Genomic DNA, 16302 nt, shown 5'->3' on the forward strand with positions numbered 1-16302 from the left:
AAAGAAAAAGAAGACGTGTCAAGCTTTCCAAGTTCTTTGAGTGAATTCTTCCAACGTGTCTTACTAATGCTCATCCACGTTGAAAAATTCTTTCTTAGTTCAGTCATCTAAGAATGAAGAAAAACATTCGTTATCTCTCGCGTTAAGCTTGCTGTTTGTCATCGAATTAGTCCAGCATAATCTTCTAGAGCTCTGATGAATTCATCCTCCATTTCTCCTAGTACATTCTCGGCTTTACCGTTATCGATTCTTGGAATTCTAGTAACTATCGAGACGTGATAGTTCTATACGTAGATGGAAATTTCGAATCAGTGGATAAGCCTTTTAATGCTTGCATCATCTATCGATCGAACATGACAGGTAAATGCGTAATTTATTTACATTCTCGAGCCCCCTAAGATGTATTATACACTTATGTATGTGTGTATATATGTATCCATGTATATGTATGTATGTATGTATGTATTTACATTGATCGACGATAAGAACGAGAACGATGCATTTCCTAATGAGTTTGAGTAAGTTCCGTTCGTTTAATTAATTATGCATACGGTCTCCCGCCGCCATTTTTCATGTGTATATATATATGTATATGGTTATACAGATATATCATTTCGACTGTTTGACGTTATATAGGATTTAAGTATCGAAATTCTACGATCTCACTTGTGGAAGATTGTAAACAAGATATTAACATTACAAAACGACTACAAATCTCCTAGATCGTATAATTATACGATAATTATTCTTACGTATCTCGACGGGTTGTTAAACTAAGTTGAAAGTGTTAATTCGTGGATAAAAGTGGTCAAGTGGTTGATAAACACATCAAAGATGATTTCATTTAATCGTGACGTAACAAGCTAAGAAACTGAATAATAAGACCAGTAAGAGAGATGAAATGCAGGGTCATGAGAACATTAGTAAATGGTTATATCTAACATAAGCTGTTGGATTAAATACAACGATGATTTTGATATTAAATCAATTTTTGAAAGCTAAGAATTTGATAAGGAAAACATTGTCAATATCGGAGTATTTAACAAACAATCATAATCGTAGCAATTCTTCGATGATAAATGATAATTAAATCTTTGAAAGCTTCGCTGCTATGAGGATTCCATGCGCAGTAGTTTGAATGTTGGCTTTTCTCAATTATCTGCGGATTATTCCGGTAGATTTGATCTTCCAGAAATTTCCATAAATATTTGAAGTATGTCTCATCTATGCTTGGAATAGTTGGGATCAAATCTTTCGTGCAAAAGTTATTAATAATGTTTAATTAGGACCGTTAAGTTAAAACGCTTTCTTCCCTAATACAGAACCCTTTTTTCTTTTTACAGACTCTTTTCTCATCTCTCGCCAATTTTCTAATATCAACTCCAGTATTAGTTTAATTTTTCTTTCTTCACAAATCCACGATAGATGTAATCCAATCTTCAATCAAATTACACCATCTTTAAAAAAGATTTACTCCGAAATTCTACAAATCTCTTGAATTTTTTATTTACGAACTCAACACGAAATCAATTATCATACATTACTATAAAAAAAAAAAAAAAAGAAAGAAAGAAAAAATTCGCCGATCATTTATATGAATTAAAAAACTAATTTCATCCTACTACGTCTTTGCCACTTTTGAATCTGACACTTAAACTAATACCACCAATACCACAGTCGTTCGAAACTGCCACGCAGAGTCTTTTTATGAATACCCCCCTCGGGCTAGAAAAAGAAGCGACGAAATGAAAATAAGAGATATGAAAAGGAAGTCAAATTTGATATAAAAGGTTACGGTGACGAATACGATTTCGTCGCGAGTCGCAGGACGATGATTGCCGCGACGGAGGAGTCAATTGAAGATGTGACAACGGGTGGACGCTTCTGAATCATGTCACACGTCAAATGAGTGCTCGGAAACTAAACTGTCAGCCTGGTCCAATTACGTCTTCATATGTACCAATATGTCCGACCAACCGAACCATGCGTGCTTCTTTCTTTCATTTAAATCCCACGCAGGAGCAAGCAACATTGCTCAACAAGTTGACAGCATCGGTTGTAACCGACTAATATTATCTGATCTGTGGTTATATTGTATCTACATGTGTATGAAAGTGTACATACTTATACACTATGTTTTAAACACATAAACGAGAGAAAGAGAAAGAGATATATGCTATCATCGTCCCTGACACATAGACCTGATCCATTCTCATAGATGAACAGCTACTAACGTGTTAACTCGCAAATCTATTCCGACCTACTCAAACTGATAACAGAAGAAATTACGGTTTTATTATTATAATCGATTATTGATAATACGTATAAACGCGTGTCGATTATCAACTTGATCTCTTTTAAGAATTCTGGCCAGTTTTATTCGTTCATAATTATAACAGCGGATTAATATAAATTTAAGAAAAAAATACAAAAACTTTACTAATTTATTTTTTTATTTATTTTATAATACGATTATTTAAATTATAAAATAAGATTTTTTCTTTTCTCGATTTGTTTATTTTGTTTAAATCCAATATCATAATTTCTGGCACAAATGTGGACATTTCATCTAAAATCCTATAAAAATAAAACTATTTCAAAAGAAATCCTCGATTTTTATCGAATAAATGAATACTTAATTTTCTTAATTAAGGATAAATAAAAGTACAAAAATGAATACAAATTTCTCTGTTATTACTGAAATTACAAATTCTTGCCCGAAGAGATTAATTATTTAATGGATTCGTCATCACTTTATATCTTCATATATGTGTATATCATATAAATATATGTATGTATGTATGTATGTATGTATGCAGAACGATGTTCCGTCATTAATATTCATTAGGATTTATGTGAATCGTGTATAGCTACCAGCATATTTCTTAGTTAGAGAAAGAATAAGAAAATGAAGCAGGAGAATAGAAAAAATGAATGTTAAGTGAGAATCGGGTAAAAAGATTCGTGGGATTAAAAAAAAAAAAAAAATGTTCTGCTCTGACTGACACGGTAACAACGGTTATTCTACATTGCGATGCCACCATAATACATTCTACCAAAATTGCTACTTACTAGTTAACGAGCTTGTTATAATAAATAACGAGAGGAAAAGATACACGAGAGATTCTTTTCGTGGAATCGTCTTTTTTAAAAATGTTCGACGACCTGCGACGATCACGAATGTTGAAGAAGAAGAAGAAGAAGAATAAGAAGAATAAGAAGAAGAAAAAGAAATAGAAGAAGGGCTACCGGTTCGAGATTTAAATTTATTCCAACTCACGAATCCAACGATAATTATGCGAAGCATCCTCGGACTAAAAGAAAGAAAGAAAGAAAGAGAAAGAGAACGTATTCGCTTCGAAGAATCATTCCAAGTGCTTTTGTACACGCATGCGTACACACATGTACAAATTACAAACACACATTGGCGCGTATTATTCTCAAGACGACGAGGAGTCACGTGAAAATTGAGAAGAAGAAGAAGAAGTTGAAGATAAAGAGAAATAAGTGCTCGAAAAGATGAACGGAAACGATGCTAATGCAGAAGAAAAATGTGCAGTTGTTGACACCCTCTCCGTGGATACGGACAGTAGCTATTTTTAAATGTTTCCTAAAGAGGAAAAAAATGATATTAAACGTTCGACCACAATTGTTGCACCACCCAACGGGTTCGTAAAAATCTAAGAATATACTTAATCAGATGGTACTAATGAAAATAAACAAATTATAACGGGTGAAGGATTATGATGATAATACATAAGAATAGAACTAGAAATAAGGGTTGGAATGATGTGAGTCGAGGTCATTAGAGGGTGAAAACCGAATGGTAGATCTATAATCGTGTCGACATAACCGTTTAGCCGTTCTCGGCTCGTTTCAAGAACGATAAATCGGCCGTTAAATGCTCGTAAAACTCGCACCCTAAAGCAACGACACAGCAACAGTTAGGAACAGGAATACTGCACCCAGTAGCATCAGTAACAGCAGCAACCACCACTCGTAATGTCTCTATGTTTCCACTTCCATATAGTTTTCTCGTAGTAGTTTGTCCGATGTATTTACAAGGGAGGGTTGTTTTCAGGATTCCAATAGTATCTCGAAAAGGAACGAGTACGCTGAGTTTTCCTACGGATTTCAGGGAGTTAACTTGTTTCGATATGGTAAATTAACGAGAAGATACGATACGATACAATACGATACGAGGGTTGAACTTACGACACGCCTTTCAAGGTCGCTAGGGGAATAGGAGAATAATGGAGACATTTTATTTTACGATCATCTACATTAAAGAAGGCGATTTAGGCAAATTAAAATCCTTTTTCTATTTTTGTTGACGTAGTACAATATTTACTTTCAATGAAGTAAAGTTTATTGAAGTTTCTGTGTTTCTTTTTTTTGGTATTCCACATTGCCTTATTATTCGAAGTATTTTTTTTTTTTTTAAGAAGAACGACATGTATAATACTTTCCTTTTAGAATTCCACGCTCGCGTGCAGGAAGAGTAATCCGTTATGAAAACGTTTCGAGTATTTTCACAGTCTACCTTGAAACTGGACGAGAGAAAGGCAAAGAGGACTGTGATTTGTCCAATTTTTATTTATGCTTCTTCGGGTTCTTATGGTAATGGGGACGCCACGAAAATACAAAGTTTACCAAAAGCAAAATATAAAATAAAATAAAATAAAATAAAATAAAAAGGAAAGAAAGATCGTTCGAAATATTTATTATAGTTGGATATTACGAAAACATCAACACCCATATTTTAGCGATATACCTACGTATATACTTTCTCACGTTTCTTCTAAGAAATAAAAATATAAACGCAAAAAAAAAGGATCTAGTTGATGATTACCTTGAAAAAAAAAATAAAAATAAAAAATAAAGTTACATTTAAATCCATCAAAAGTTCTCTTCTCTAGTCTGTCCAACCTTCGTCCTGGCTGTATTCTTTCCCTTCTCTTTTTTTATTTTATTTTTTTTTTTTTTTTTTCACGAACGATAACGGAGTACAATTATACGAGTCTTTGGAGGCCACTGTGGGTGGCCTCGACTGGGTGCACGACGGTGTTAGCAGCTAGGGCGAACGAAAAGAGGAAAGAGGATAAGAAAAAGAAAAAAAGGACAGACGAAACATAAGGGCTGCAGTAAGAGTGACTAAAAGAGAAAAAGAGAGAGAGAGACAGAAGAGAGAGAGAGAAAGAGAGGAAAAGATAGAGAGTGTGGGTGCAATCGAGTAAACACGGCAGCCCTCCTACGGATTCCTCTCGTGCTACGGATACTGTAAAGGAAAAAAGAGAAAAAGAGAAGGAGATAGTTGGAAAGAGAAAGAGAGTAGTTGGGAATGCAAAAACGAACACTACGACCTCCAACGAGTTGCAACGTCTCGACTTTTGCCATCACTTCCTACCTACCTTCCTTCCTTCCTTTCTTTCTATCATCCTTCCTTTTCCCTTTCCTTCTTTTATCTTAAATATTTTTTTATATATATACTTATATATCATACGCATATATATTTTTTTATATACTCGAAATATTTAATGTTAAGTAACTAAAAAAATTATAAAAGCCTTGTTTTTATATTTGTATCGGTCAATCAAATACGCTATCAGGTTTATTGGTTAATAGATAATATATAATTGATTTTTTTTTACAAAATTTAGTATTATTATTTATAATATATCTTCAATATTTAATAATAAGTAATTAAGAAAATTTGTGTGTCTTGTTTTTAAAGAAAGAATTCGAAGTATTCGTATTAAGAAAAAAATGACGTAAAAGAACGTTTCGTATCTGTTAAGACGAGAAATACATATGTCCAGAGTTTATTTAAACAAATCAGAGTGATAGATATAGATATGTTAACGTGTATATATTTGAAGAAAGTTAATAAACTTGGCCCAACTCTTTTTGATAAAGCTTTTATCGTGAAAGAGATTACACAGACTAAAGGCAACGTTTTGTCCTGATACTACAAACTGTATCACTTTTTGACAAGTTTGTATATTTGTACGAGAGTGTTCCTCGGAAACGTAGAAGAACGAAAAGAGGAAACTACACGGAGTAAACTCGAGTGTATGATAACGAAGAAGAAGAAGAAGAAGAAGAAGACTACGCTTAGTTGTCTCGTATGTTTGAGATATCAAACAGCTGTTACATTCTACACTTTTCCTTGTAATTCGAACAAAAATGTTTCTAAATTCCGTTCTATATCTAAACATTATTAACATATTATTTTAACCGAGTAGACCACTACATACATAAATATATACACGCATAAATATAAATAGAAAAAAAAAAAAAATACAAATCCTTAAGAAAAATAAACTTCGTGGTTCAAAAAAAACAAAAAATAAAAGGAAAAAATGTCAGACTTATTTTGACAAGAACTAACGTAGCCTGAACTGGCAATGACTATAAAGTAAACCTCAAGAAGGACCATGGAAACCTAAACAAACCTATCTTAGGATGACCCCACACGAGCCCTTGTGACTTCAGGCACGATGCTGAAGGAAGAAGGTTCGTTCCTTCGGAAAGCCTTTCTCTCTCTCCCCTCTTATTTTCGCTTTAGCTTTACGAGGATACGCTCGTAATTATTGCATTAAAATTTGGGGAAGCGTTAAGCCGCAAGGGTTGCAACGCCCTAATAACTTCAAGATGTTTGTGGTGGGTAAATCGTGCACGCGAAAGTACAACGATACCTCGATATCTCGACGGCATATTAATTCAACGAGATATTTTAATTGCTATACTTTAATTTTCTTATATAAAAAAGTACAAAAATTATATCATCAATAATTTTGCTATTTACGTTATTTAGATAATAAATATATAAAACTGACGAGATGATACGCTATTTAAGATACGAAATATCATTTAACTATTATTCAAAAATTCTTATATTAATTCCTACAAATTAAATAACATTTTTAATCCTCTCTCATTCTTTATTTTATCCCAGACGATCCTATATTAATTTATCAACGTTTCGAGCACAAAATTTCGAGCAATTTAAATAATGAATCATACTTTAAAAAAATAATATAAAAACCAGGAGACATGTTACCATAGTTTCCTTTAAGCAAACGTACGTTCTATAATCATCCTAATCAATATCAACCCTCTCTCTGCTAACCTATATATTATAGACTATCCCCAAGAGCTCGTTTTACTCAAATAGAAACGTCTATTCGACCGATATACTCATCTAATTATTCCCATACCTGCCTATCATACATTCTACCTATTTACCTATCTATCTAAAAGCTATAGCGATGGAATGAGTAAGTGAGTAAGTGAGAGAATATGAGAAAGAGAAATAGAAGGTATATATATATATATGTGTTCCTAACCAAACCCGAAAATCTCAGCTATAATATCTCCTCTCTCTTTCTCTTGCAGGGTTCAGGAGGTCGTAGAGCGTGCGCGCGAGCATACTAAACTTCATCGAGGTGTTATGCCGCAATAGTCGCACGTGCGATGTCGAAGCGACGCTTTTCCGTATGTACCCACAAATATTGGTCCATTGCAGGATCACAATGCATTCTCACCTCTATCCCTTTCTCTCTCTCTCTCTCGCTCGCTCTCTCTCTCTCTCTTACACGTACATATGCATGGACACTTAGGTATATATATAAAGTGTTAAGTGTATTCGGGTCTTCGAAGGGTTCAAAATGTAAGAGAATGTATTATAAGGTAGCTTCGAGTTTAAACAAGCACATATACATAGATATATACACATATACATATAAATACTTATGTACGATACGTAGTATATATGAAAGTTTCTTTCATCCCTCTAACACATACAAAAGTATACACCAAACTTGGGTGTTTCACGCTTTCGGAGTGTAAAACGTTAAGCGAGAGAATATAATATAAGGTAGTCTTAGAGCTTAAACGCACACGTACGAATCACAATTCCCCTACCTATTCCAATTCCACCCTATTTTCATCATCCCTCTTATACGAGTACAGGAAATATCTTTGAAATGTTCAAAATGAGAAGAGAGAGAGAGAGAAAGAATATAAGGTTTAGGATTTAAACGTACGCATAAGAATCGTCATTCCCCTTGTCCGATTTCCTATTTTTATCCTTACACCTTATGTACATGAGAAAAAAGAAAAAAAAAAAAAAAAAGAATCTTTGCAAATGCTGATTCAAAATGGAAAGGTGGCCTCGAGTTTAAACGCACAATTACGTATCTCAAAACCCCTCGTGTTTCCACCCTCTCGTCATCCATAACACCAACACCAACACCAATACCAATACCAATACCAGTAACAGCAGTAGTAGTAGTAGTGGTAGTAGTAACAGCAGCAGCCGGTGTTGTGCCGGTTCGCTTCCGTCCTATGCGTTTTCTCTTCTCCTGCGTTTCTCCGGCGTACTGTATTATTGATTTCCGCCCTTTGTGTCGCGTGATCAAGAAAATTGCCGTCGCGCTGTCGAGGAGGCGCGCGCCACAACGACGAGAACGACGACGACCAAGGATGAAGAAGACGAGGGGGTGTTTCTTGTGCTGGTAGTAGTGGTAGTTGTGTTGGTATTGGTGACAACGTTCGTGATACCCGTTCTTCCTGCGTTGCCGATCGTACTGGTAGTCGTGTGATTGTAGGTAGGGTAAAAGTAGAGGGGGGAGGGTTTCGGTGGCGGGGGTGGGGTGGGGTAGTGGTGCTACTGCTACTGCTGCTGGTGGATGAGGGTGCGGCGCAAAGGGTGGAGGGCGACGCCACGATTACCCCACGAAGGGTAATGCACCACCTCCCTCGACAACGACGACGATACGGTAACACGGCGTTACTACCCTCCACCATCATCCTCCTCCTCTCTCCTACTCCTCCTCCTTCTTCTCATCATCCTCCTCCTCCCACAATTCTCCTCCTTCTTTTGCTCTTCTTCTTCTCTTTTTTTTGTCCTCATTCTTTCTTTCTTTCTTTCTTTCTTTCTTTTTCTCTTCTCTTCTCTACTCTACTCTACTCATTTTCCTCATCTTTTTCGTCCTACCTATCGTCGTTGTTTCGTTTCATTCGTAATCGTTTTACGTTACGATCGAGAAATGATTATTTTACGAGTACGCTAGTTTTATTCCTTTTCTTTCTTTTTACATATACATAGCGTATAATGTGTAGCTTATTTTTTTTTTCTTTCAATGGATTCTAATCATTCTTTTTTTAGAATACGATTGGAAAGGATAATTGATGATTATATTTTTTGTCAATATTAATAGAACCTATATAGGTAGAACAATTATCATAAGTTATTTTGAAGAAATATGTATTCTCAATCTAATAAATAATTTATTATACTCCCCAATCTAAGCGTTTTCTTGGTCTCACAACAATAAATAAATATCAAAATAATTCGTAATAAAAAATCTACTAATTGATACTAAATCATCAATGACACATATATGAAACATTCTTTTTTTAATTCAAAAATTCCCTATTTACTGTTAGAATAATTTGTGCAAACATTTGACACTATTGTCTTTCCGTATTACTTTTATATCCCTTTATTTTTATTTCCCCTTCAACATTATTGAAGAAAAAATCTTATAATCTTCGATATACCGAAGCGTATCAATAGGAAACACACTTTAAGAATATAGAATTCTATTATGTCACGAAAAACGAATCATCTTTTTATCTTTTCTTTCTCATTCCTTTTTTTTTCTCTCTCTCTCTCACACACACACCCACACACACCATACTTTATCTCTAGTTTCAGTTACGTGCCAGGCGTTTACGTAATAATCGATAAGTGACTCTCGAGCTACGATCCCGAAGCTTTTCTACGTGATCTTTTCTTAAGGAAAAGGAATAAATCTAATTCCATCGTGAAAGCAACCGTAAGATCGAATTAGACGATCTTATGTAACGGTAACATCATCTAGATAAGTGAGCTTCTTCTTCTTCTAGAGCGAAAAAGGCATTACGTTGAATGGATTTATTCGAGAAGCAAACTGTTCGACTGAATAAAGTCTAATAGTATTATTGAATTGAGATATATAGAAAAAGAGATAAAAAAAAAAAAAACGAGAAATTGATTCTTCACAATCATATCGACGAAAAATCATTATCCATTATTTTCTATATACCGAATATCTCATGCGAATATATTCACTTTTCATGATATAAACTTCAAAACACAATATACAGCAGCAATATTCGACCGCTCTCTCTTTTTCTCTCTTTCACATTATTCACGTATTCATATACGTGATCATTTTCATTAATAAATTGCCACTTTCGACGATGAATAATAACGCTAGTAATATTCGTCTAATTTATCGCTAATTTCTAACGAAAATGAAGTGAAACGTAACAAACAATATAACGTTTGGTATCAACGAAATTTCGTTATCGAGAGAGATCGCAATGAAAATAAATGAGAAATATTGTTCGAAGTATGGTAATAAAGATATCGACGAGATAATGAGATATGAAGATAATCAATGAGACGAATGAGATGAGAAATAAAAAACAAGAGAGAGATGGACTATCGAAAAAGATTGAAGTGGAAAAATACATAGTAAGAAAGAAAAAAAAAATATATATATACATATATATATATAGAAAAGCGTTGTCCCATGGGATCTGTAGAACATTGTCGTGGGGGTTGGTTGATAGTTGGTTCGTCGACTGTCGTTGGAGGGCGCCAGCGTTTTCCGTCTTTCACCCCCTCATCCCCGGCCAACGAAAGCATCCCCTTTACGCCTTCGACGTTGGTAGTGTCCATCTCTCTCTTGGTTCGGAGGGAAGAGACCTAGCTACCTTTTCAGAGGGGCAGCAGCCTTGGAAAGGGAGGGCTTAGCTCGGGACTGTCACTCGGTGATGGATGATTCTACCCCAACGCGATCAATTCGCCTACCCCTAGAGTGTACATGCTTCGAGCTACAACTCACCCTTCGGCCTATGCTTACGGCTAAATATATATAAGATAGAAAGAAATGTATATATAGAAAGAGAAAGGAAAAAGGAAAGCTTCCTTCTGATCCACTGGAAGACAATATTCTTCAGTGATATCTAATTCTTTAATCAGAATTCAATGAAATAAAGAAAGATTATTTTTTTTTTATTATTTAGTGACGCAACCCTGACGCATTTGTTCGTTCGAAGAAACTCTCCCAATAAATTCGAGCTTCAATTGTTTAAAAAATATCGAAGAAGAGGCCCGGGATTCGAACCCAGGATCTTTCGCATACCGAAAGAACGCTCTACCACTTGAGCCACGAAGACCTGTAAGAAAGATTATAATACACTAAAACTTGTATTCTACCTATCTATTATCTATCCGAACAATGTTTATATCGATTTGGATTAAGTCAAAAAAAAGTTTCCGATTTTCTAACTAAATTGAACAGAAATATAAAAACTGTATAATCAATGTCTACAATTATGAAAGTTATTAATCGAAGTATTCAATTAATACCGCTTTTAGACACGTATTCTATTGTCCTACCTGGTCACGTATAGAATACAAGTTTATTGAGAAAAGTTAACGAGCTTTAGCTGACGGTTGTTCGAATTATTTACCTATACTGTAATTTGAAAAAATTAAAACAAAAATAATAATTACAATTCTAAGACAAATGTATAGAATTATAAAAGGTGTTAAAATATGGGTGTATAATTAATATTGCTTTTACACTTGCTTTCCATTGTCATACCTGGTCACGCACAAGGGATAAGTTTATTGAGAAAAGTTAACGAGCTTTAACACAAGGTTTTTGTTTTAATTATGTATATCTACATATTGTATATATATATATATATAAATTTAAAAATCCTTTCCACCCTTCCACTTTCTTTTCCTGTTCACTTTTTTATTCCTTTATTCAATATCGTCGAGTTGTTCGCCAAACTTTTCTCGAAGAAGTTAACTCTATACCGAAGTCTCTTAATTGACGATATTGCGTTTGCATAAATCAAACGAAGCGTAACAGTTTTCCCTGATTATTTATTTCCCTTTCCCATCCTTCGATTCACTAAAAGATCGTTGTGGATAAAGTTAAGAGACATCCATCGTTCGGAAGTTTCATAAATAAGTCACGTCGGGAATTGAGTTATACCTATTCTTTTATTTTCTTCTTCTGCATGTTCGCATCAAGTACTTCGTCAAACTTTTAAAGTTTCTATCGGAAAAAATAAAAAAAGAAAATCAAAGATAACAAAAACAAAGTATCGAGGAAATCGAGTCAAATGTATTCCAAAACGACGTTTCTCCTATACATTTTTTTACCACGGAATCATTTTAAATCGGATGCGTCTTTTAAATTCCGAAGCAGACCTTGGAGATACAGAAAGAGAGAGAGAGGGAGACAAATTGAATTTTATGGCAGTAAAAAAGAAGATAAAACAAAACCAAGAATTAACGATCAATCGATAGAGAAAATGAATTTCAGAAAGTATGAAGTTTCCAACGAATACGCGATTAATTATTCAAACTACTTATCTGTACTAAAGCGAGTGAAAACGACTAGCAGCTAGTCATCACCCACCCCTTTCACCACTCTCTCTCTCTCTCTCACTCCTTCTCTCTTTTACTCTTGAAAGGAAGAGAAAATACGTGACTCTACCGTTAATATTCGTTCTTGGAGATAGGATCGAGGAAATTTATCAACGTTGAGAAATAAGAGACTCGATCTGTCTTCCACCTACTCGAACGATTCCCAGTCATTTCTCTTTCTCTCTTTCCCTCTCTCCCTCTCCCCGTATTTCTCACGACATCCCTCAGTTGTACATCAACCCCGTACTCATCCTCTAGCCATTGCCGATCGTACACACTCCACAACGCTATCTAATTTGCATAGTAAATTTTAATCAACCTAACCTCGAGCTGTAATACGTACATATGTAGGTAGATTACACATACGTAAACGAAGACATAATATATATACATATATATATAAGTATATACATAAGTATATACATAAGTATATACATATATAAATCGTAGTAGCAGGGTGCTTCACCACCAGCACTAACACCACCCAACTCGTAATTACTTTCCTCTGCCGGTGCACGTTAATTCAAATTGCTTTCGAATTACCTAACGCCGTGTTGAGATAGAAAGAGAGAGGAGAGGAGGAGGAGAGGAGGAGAGGAAAAGAGAGAGAGAGGATGGAACAAGTGAGAGAGGGCTCTTTTCGAGACGCGCCGCGTAACAAGCTCGAGAATTACTCGCTCGGCTCTCCTCAACGCTCTCTGTGTGTACTCGGTTGCATTGCTTCAGGCTGCTCTTGCTCAGCTGGATTGCGTTCGTGGCCCGTACTTGCTAGACACAAGAGAGAAATAGAGAAAAAGAGAGAGAGAGAGAGAAAACGAGATAGAATGATAGTAAAAAAGAAAAAAAAAAAACGAGTGAAAGAGAGAGAAAAAATGTACATGAACTAGGAGATAGCCAAAGAACTGAAACCGTCGAGATCCTTTGGATTATCGTACCCGACAAAAGATAACGGCGCTTATCGTGGCTCCCGGCATGAGGGAGAAAAAGGTTGCCTCTGAAAACTCACAGCCGTATTGTCGACAATTCCTGTCCCTTCTAGCAACACCACTACCACCTCTACTACTACTACTACTACTATTACTATTACTATTACTATTACTGTTGCTGTTGCTGTTGCTGTTACTATCACCAACATTACCATCGCCACTAACATCGCCAGCTAAATCGCGAGCAATAGTCTCGTGTGGTACAATAGCAAGCACTATTCTACCCTTTCCTAACACTTTCTCTCTTTTACTCTCACTCTTTCTCTTTCTCTCTCTCTATCTACGTCAATTGACTTCTTTGAAAGATGATGTCGATCGTATCAACAAATGAGAGAAGAGATAGAGGAATACGTTGATTGTAATCGTCTTTACGATTATTTTTATTGCTAACAGCTACGTGCCTTCTCCATTCCTCCTTACCCATCCGGAGGTTTGATATTTGTGTTGATAAGAAGATTTATTAGCTAAAAGATAATGCATTTATGCGTGTTAATAAGATAGGATTGATTGGATTAATAGTTTTATGCAGGTGTTTTCATGAATAATAAATATTTTCTTAGAAGAGAGATAGTAATTTATGTGTTTTTATAGGATAAATTATTCTCGCTAATGTTTCATGAATAATACGATTTGTGTAATCGTTTTTAACGATTAAATCTTTAAGAATCATTTTTTACTTTTCACCCAGTCATATTCATTATAAATTATCTAATTAATAAAATGGAATTTATAAGATAAATAATTTCTACAGGTAGATTTGTTTCATCATTTTTATTAATCTAAGTTTTTAGAATAATTGTTACTGGTTTAGTAATATTCTTTGTTAATAAAAAAACTACAAAAATATCATACTTTGAGGAAATAAAAAGTAGAATCATTAGCAACCCTAGTATTTCGGTCCCTTAGAACGTTGACCGATCGAGGAGGGGTGAAATGAGTCTCCAAGCATCGTGTCTAAGTTCCTTATCGATTCTCGATTACTACGAAATTGCCGGTTGAACGTATTTCAGTCGAATCGATAGAAATAAAGTACAATAAAATCAAATAAAATCGTAGTTTAGTAACAAACGTATATACAAATATATTGAATCGTTCGTTTGATAAAGGAATATAAACGATTAAAAAATCTTAAGAAGAAATATCTTCTACTCTAAAACATAGTCCTTTTCTTTTATCTCTCATCTTCATAGTCTTTACTAATTGGTGGATAAGAATCGCGAGAAACTAAGAAGAGGGAAACGTTTGTCAAAGGAGGAAAACCTCTTACGAGTCGCCTCGAGCAATGGAAATAACCCTAAGAAAAGTCGAGAAGTACAAGAAGAAAGAAGAAGAAAAAGAAGATGGAGAAAAAGTAAAAAGAAGAAAAGAAAAGTATGAGTTCCGGAAGCCGGAAGAAAAGGAGAGTGTCTTTGATCTTTCCCAAGGTATTCCCTTTTTCGTTTTTCCTTGACTCTTTTCTTACTAAGAAACTTGCCTTGGAAGCACGTGCATGCACATATGCGTATATACATATAACTATGTGCATATACATATACATATATATACACGTAGATAAATAACAAACATTTTTCGATGAAAAAAGAAACCAAAAAATAAACGCGAAACTCACTTACCAAAAGAAGAAGAAGAAGAAGAAGAAGATGATGAAGAAGATCACAGAGGGTACACAAAGTTCTTGCTCACTGTTCTCCAACTTTGATGCTTCTTCCACACACACAAGTTCGTAAAGGAAACTATAAACTCGTATTCCGTGGGGCGCTAAGTTCAATCACTCGCGCTCGATGTAAATGTGATATAAATACAAAATCTAGACGACGATAAGAAAAAGAAGAAGAAGAGGAAGAAGAAGAAGAAGAATAAGAATAAGAAGAAGAAGCAAAGAAAAAAATAATTAAATAGATTAATAGTTATTCGTTGATAAATGATCAGAGAGGGGGCTCGCAATAAGGGTTGTTCGTTGAATGTTCGTGAAAGAGCATGAGCAAAGAAATAAATAAAAAACGAACGAGAGAAAGAGAATAGTTAGAAGGAAAGAAAGAAAGACAGAGAGATAACCGGCACCTTGGCACTTAGCTGTCGCTCGTTCGTATATACGTGTAGGTTAACCTTGAAAAGGCAGCCCGGTAGCGACGATACGCGAGGCTGTTTTGGGTGGCGTGCTGGTGCCGTTGAGAGCGTGACTACGAAGGCGCCGTCTTTCGGTATTCGAAAGTACCAAGAGAAATCGATAGACCGGCTCCGGCACATGCGTGTAATTTCCTCCCTCCTACCTTCCTTTCTTTCTCATTCTCTCTCTCTTTCTCTTTCTATCCTTCTTTCTTTCTATTTTATTCTCCTTTTTCCTCCCTCTCATAGTGGCGGCAGACCACGAGCCAGAGCTGTGCTAGGCAGCAGCAGTAACATTGGTGTAGGTGGACGAGCTGGAGGAAGAAAACGAACAAGAAGGAGAAGAAGAAGAAGAAGAAGAAGGGTTCTAGGCGACGCTCCCCAAAGTAATGGGAATTTCTTTTCCGTTTGCAACCCACCCTCCCCACCTTCTCCTCATACACCACCCTCCTTCACCCTTCGACATCCTCGCCGTTTCAACCCCGCGTCTCGTTCTACCCTTCTTCTTCTTCTTCTTCTTCTTCTTCTTCTTCTTCTTCTTCTTCTTCTTCTCTTCTTCGACGCTCAGCTGCTTTTGGAAACACCCTTGCTACGTCGAGTACGTAGACTTTCTTCGGTTGTGTGTTGCTATTGAACCTGGAAAGGTTTGTAAGACCGACAAGAAAAAAAAGAGAGAAAGAGAAAATGTATATCAAAGTGAAAGAA

General features: G+C 35.4%; 1 protein-coding gene across 3 annotated transcripts in view; it reads right to left on the reverse strand.

Annotated features, from left to right (window-relative positions):
* LOC122524164 (frizzled-2) overlaps positions 1-15679 on the reverse strand; it is a 122738-nt gene extending 107059 nt beyond the window's left edge. For 2 of the 3 annotated variants that reach the window (XM_043646264.1, XM_043646261.1), the window contains exon 1: positions 15105-15679. The gene's annotated coding sequence lies outside the window, so the exon portion shown is untranslated. The remainder of the gene's footprint in view (positions 1-15104) is intronic. The other variant, XM_043646263.1, reaches the window with a different exon arrangement.
* Positions 15680-16302: the final 623 nt, after the last annotated feature.

Source organism: Polistes fuscatus, unplaced genomic scaffold, assembly GCF_010416935.1.
Source record: "Polistes fuscatus isolate 324 unplaced genomic scaffold, CU_Pfus_HIC Scaffold7, whole genome shotgun sequence".
NCBI classification, from domain to species: Eukaryota; Metazoa; Arthropoda; class Insecta; order Hymenoptera; family Vespidae; genus Polistes; species Polistes fuscatus.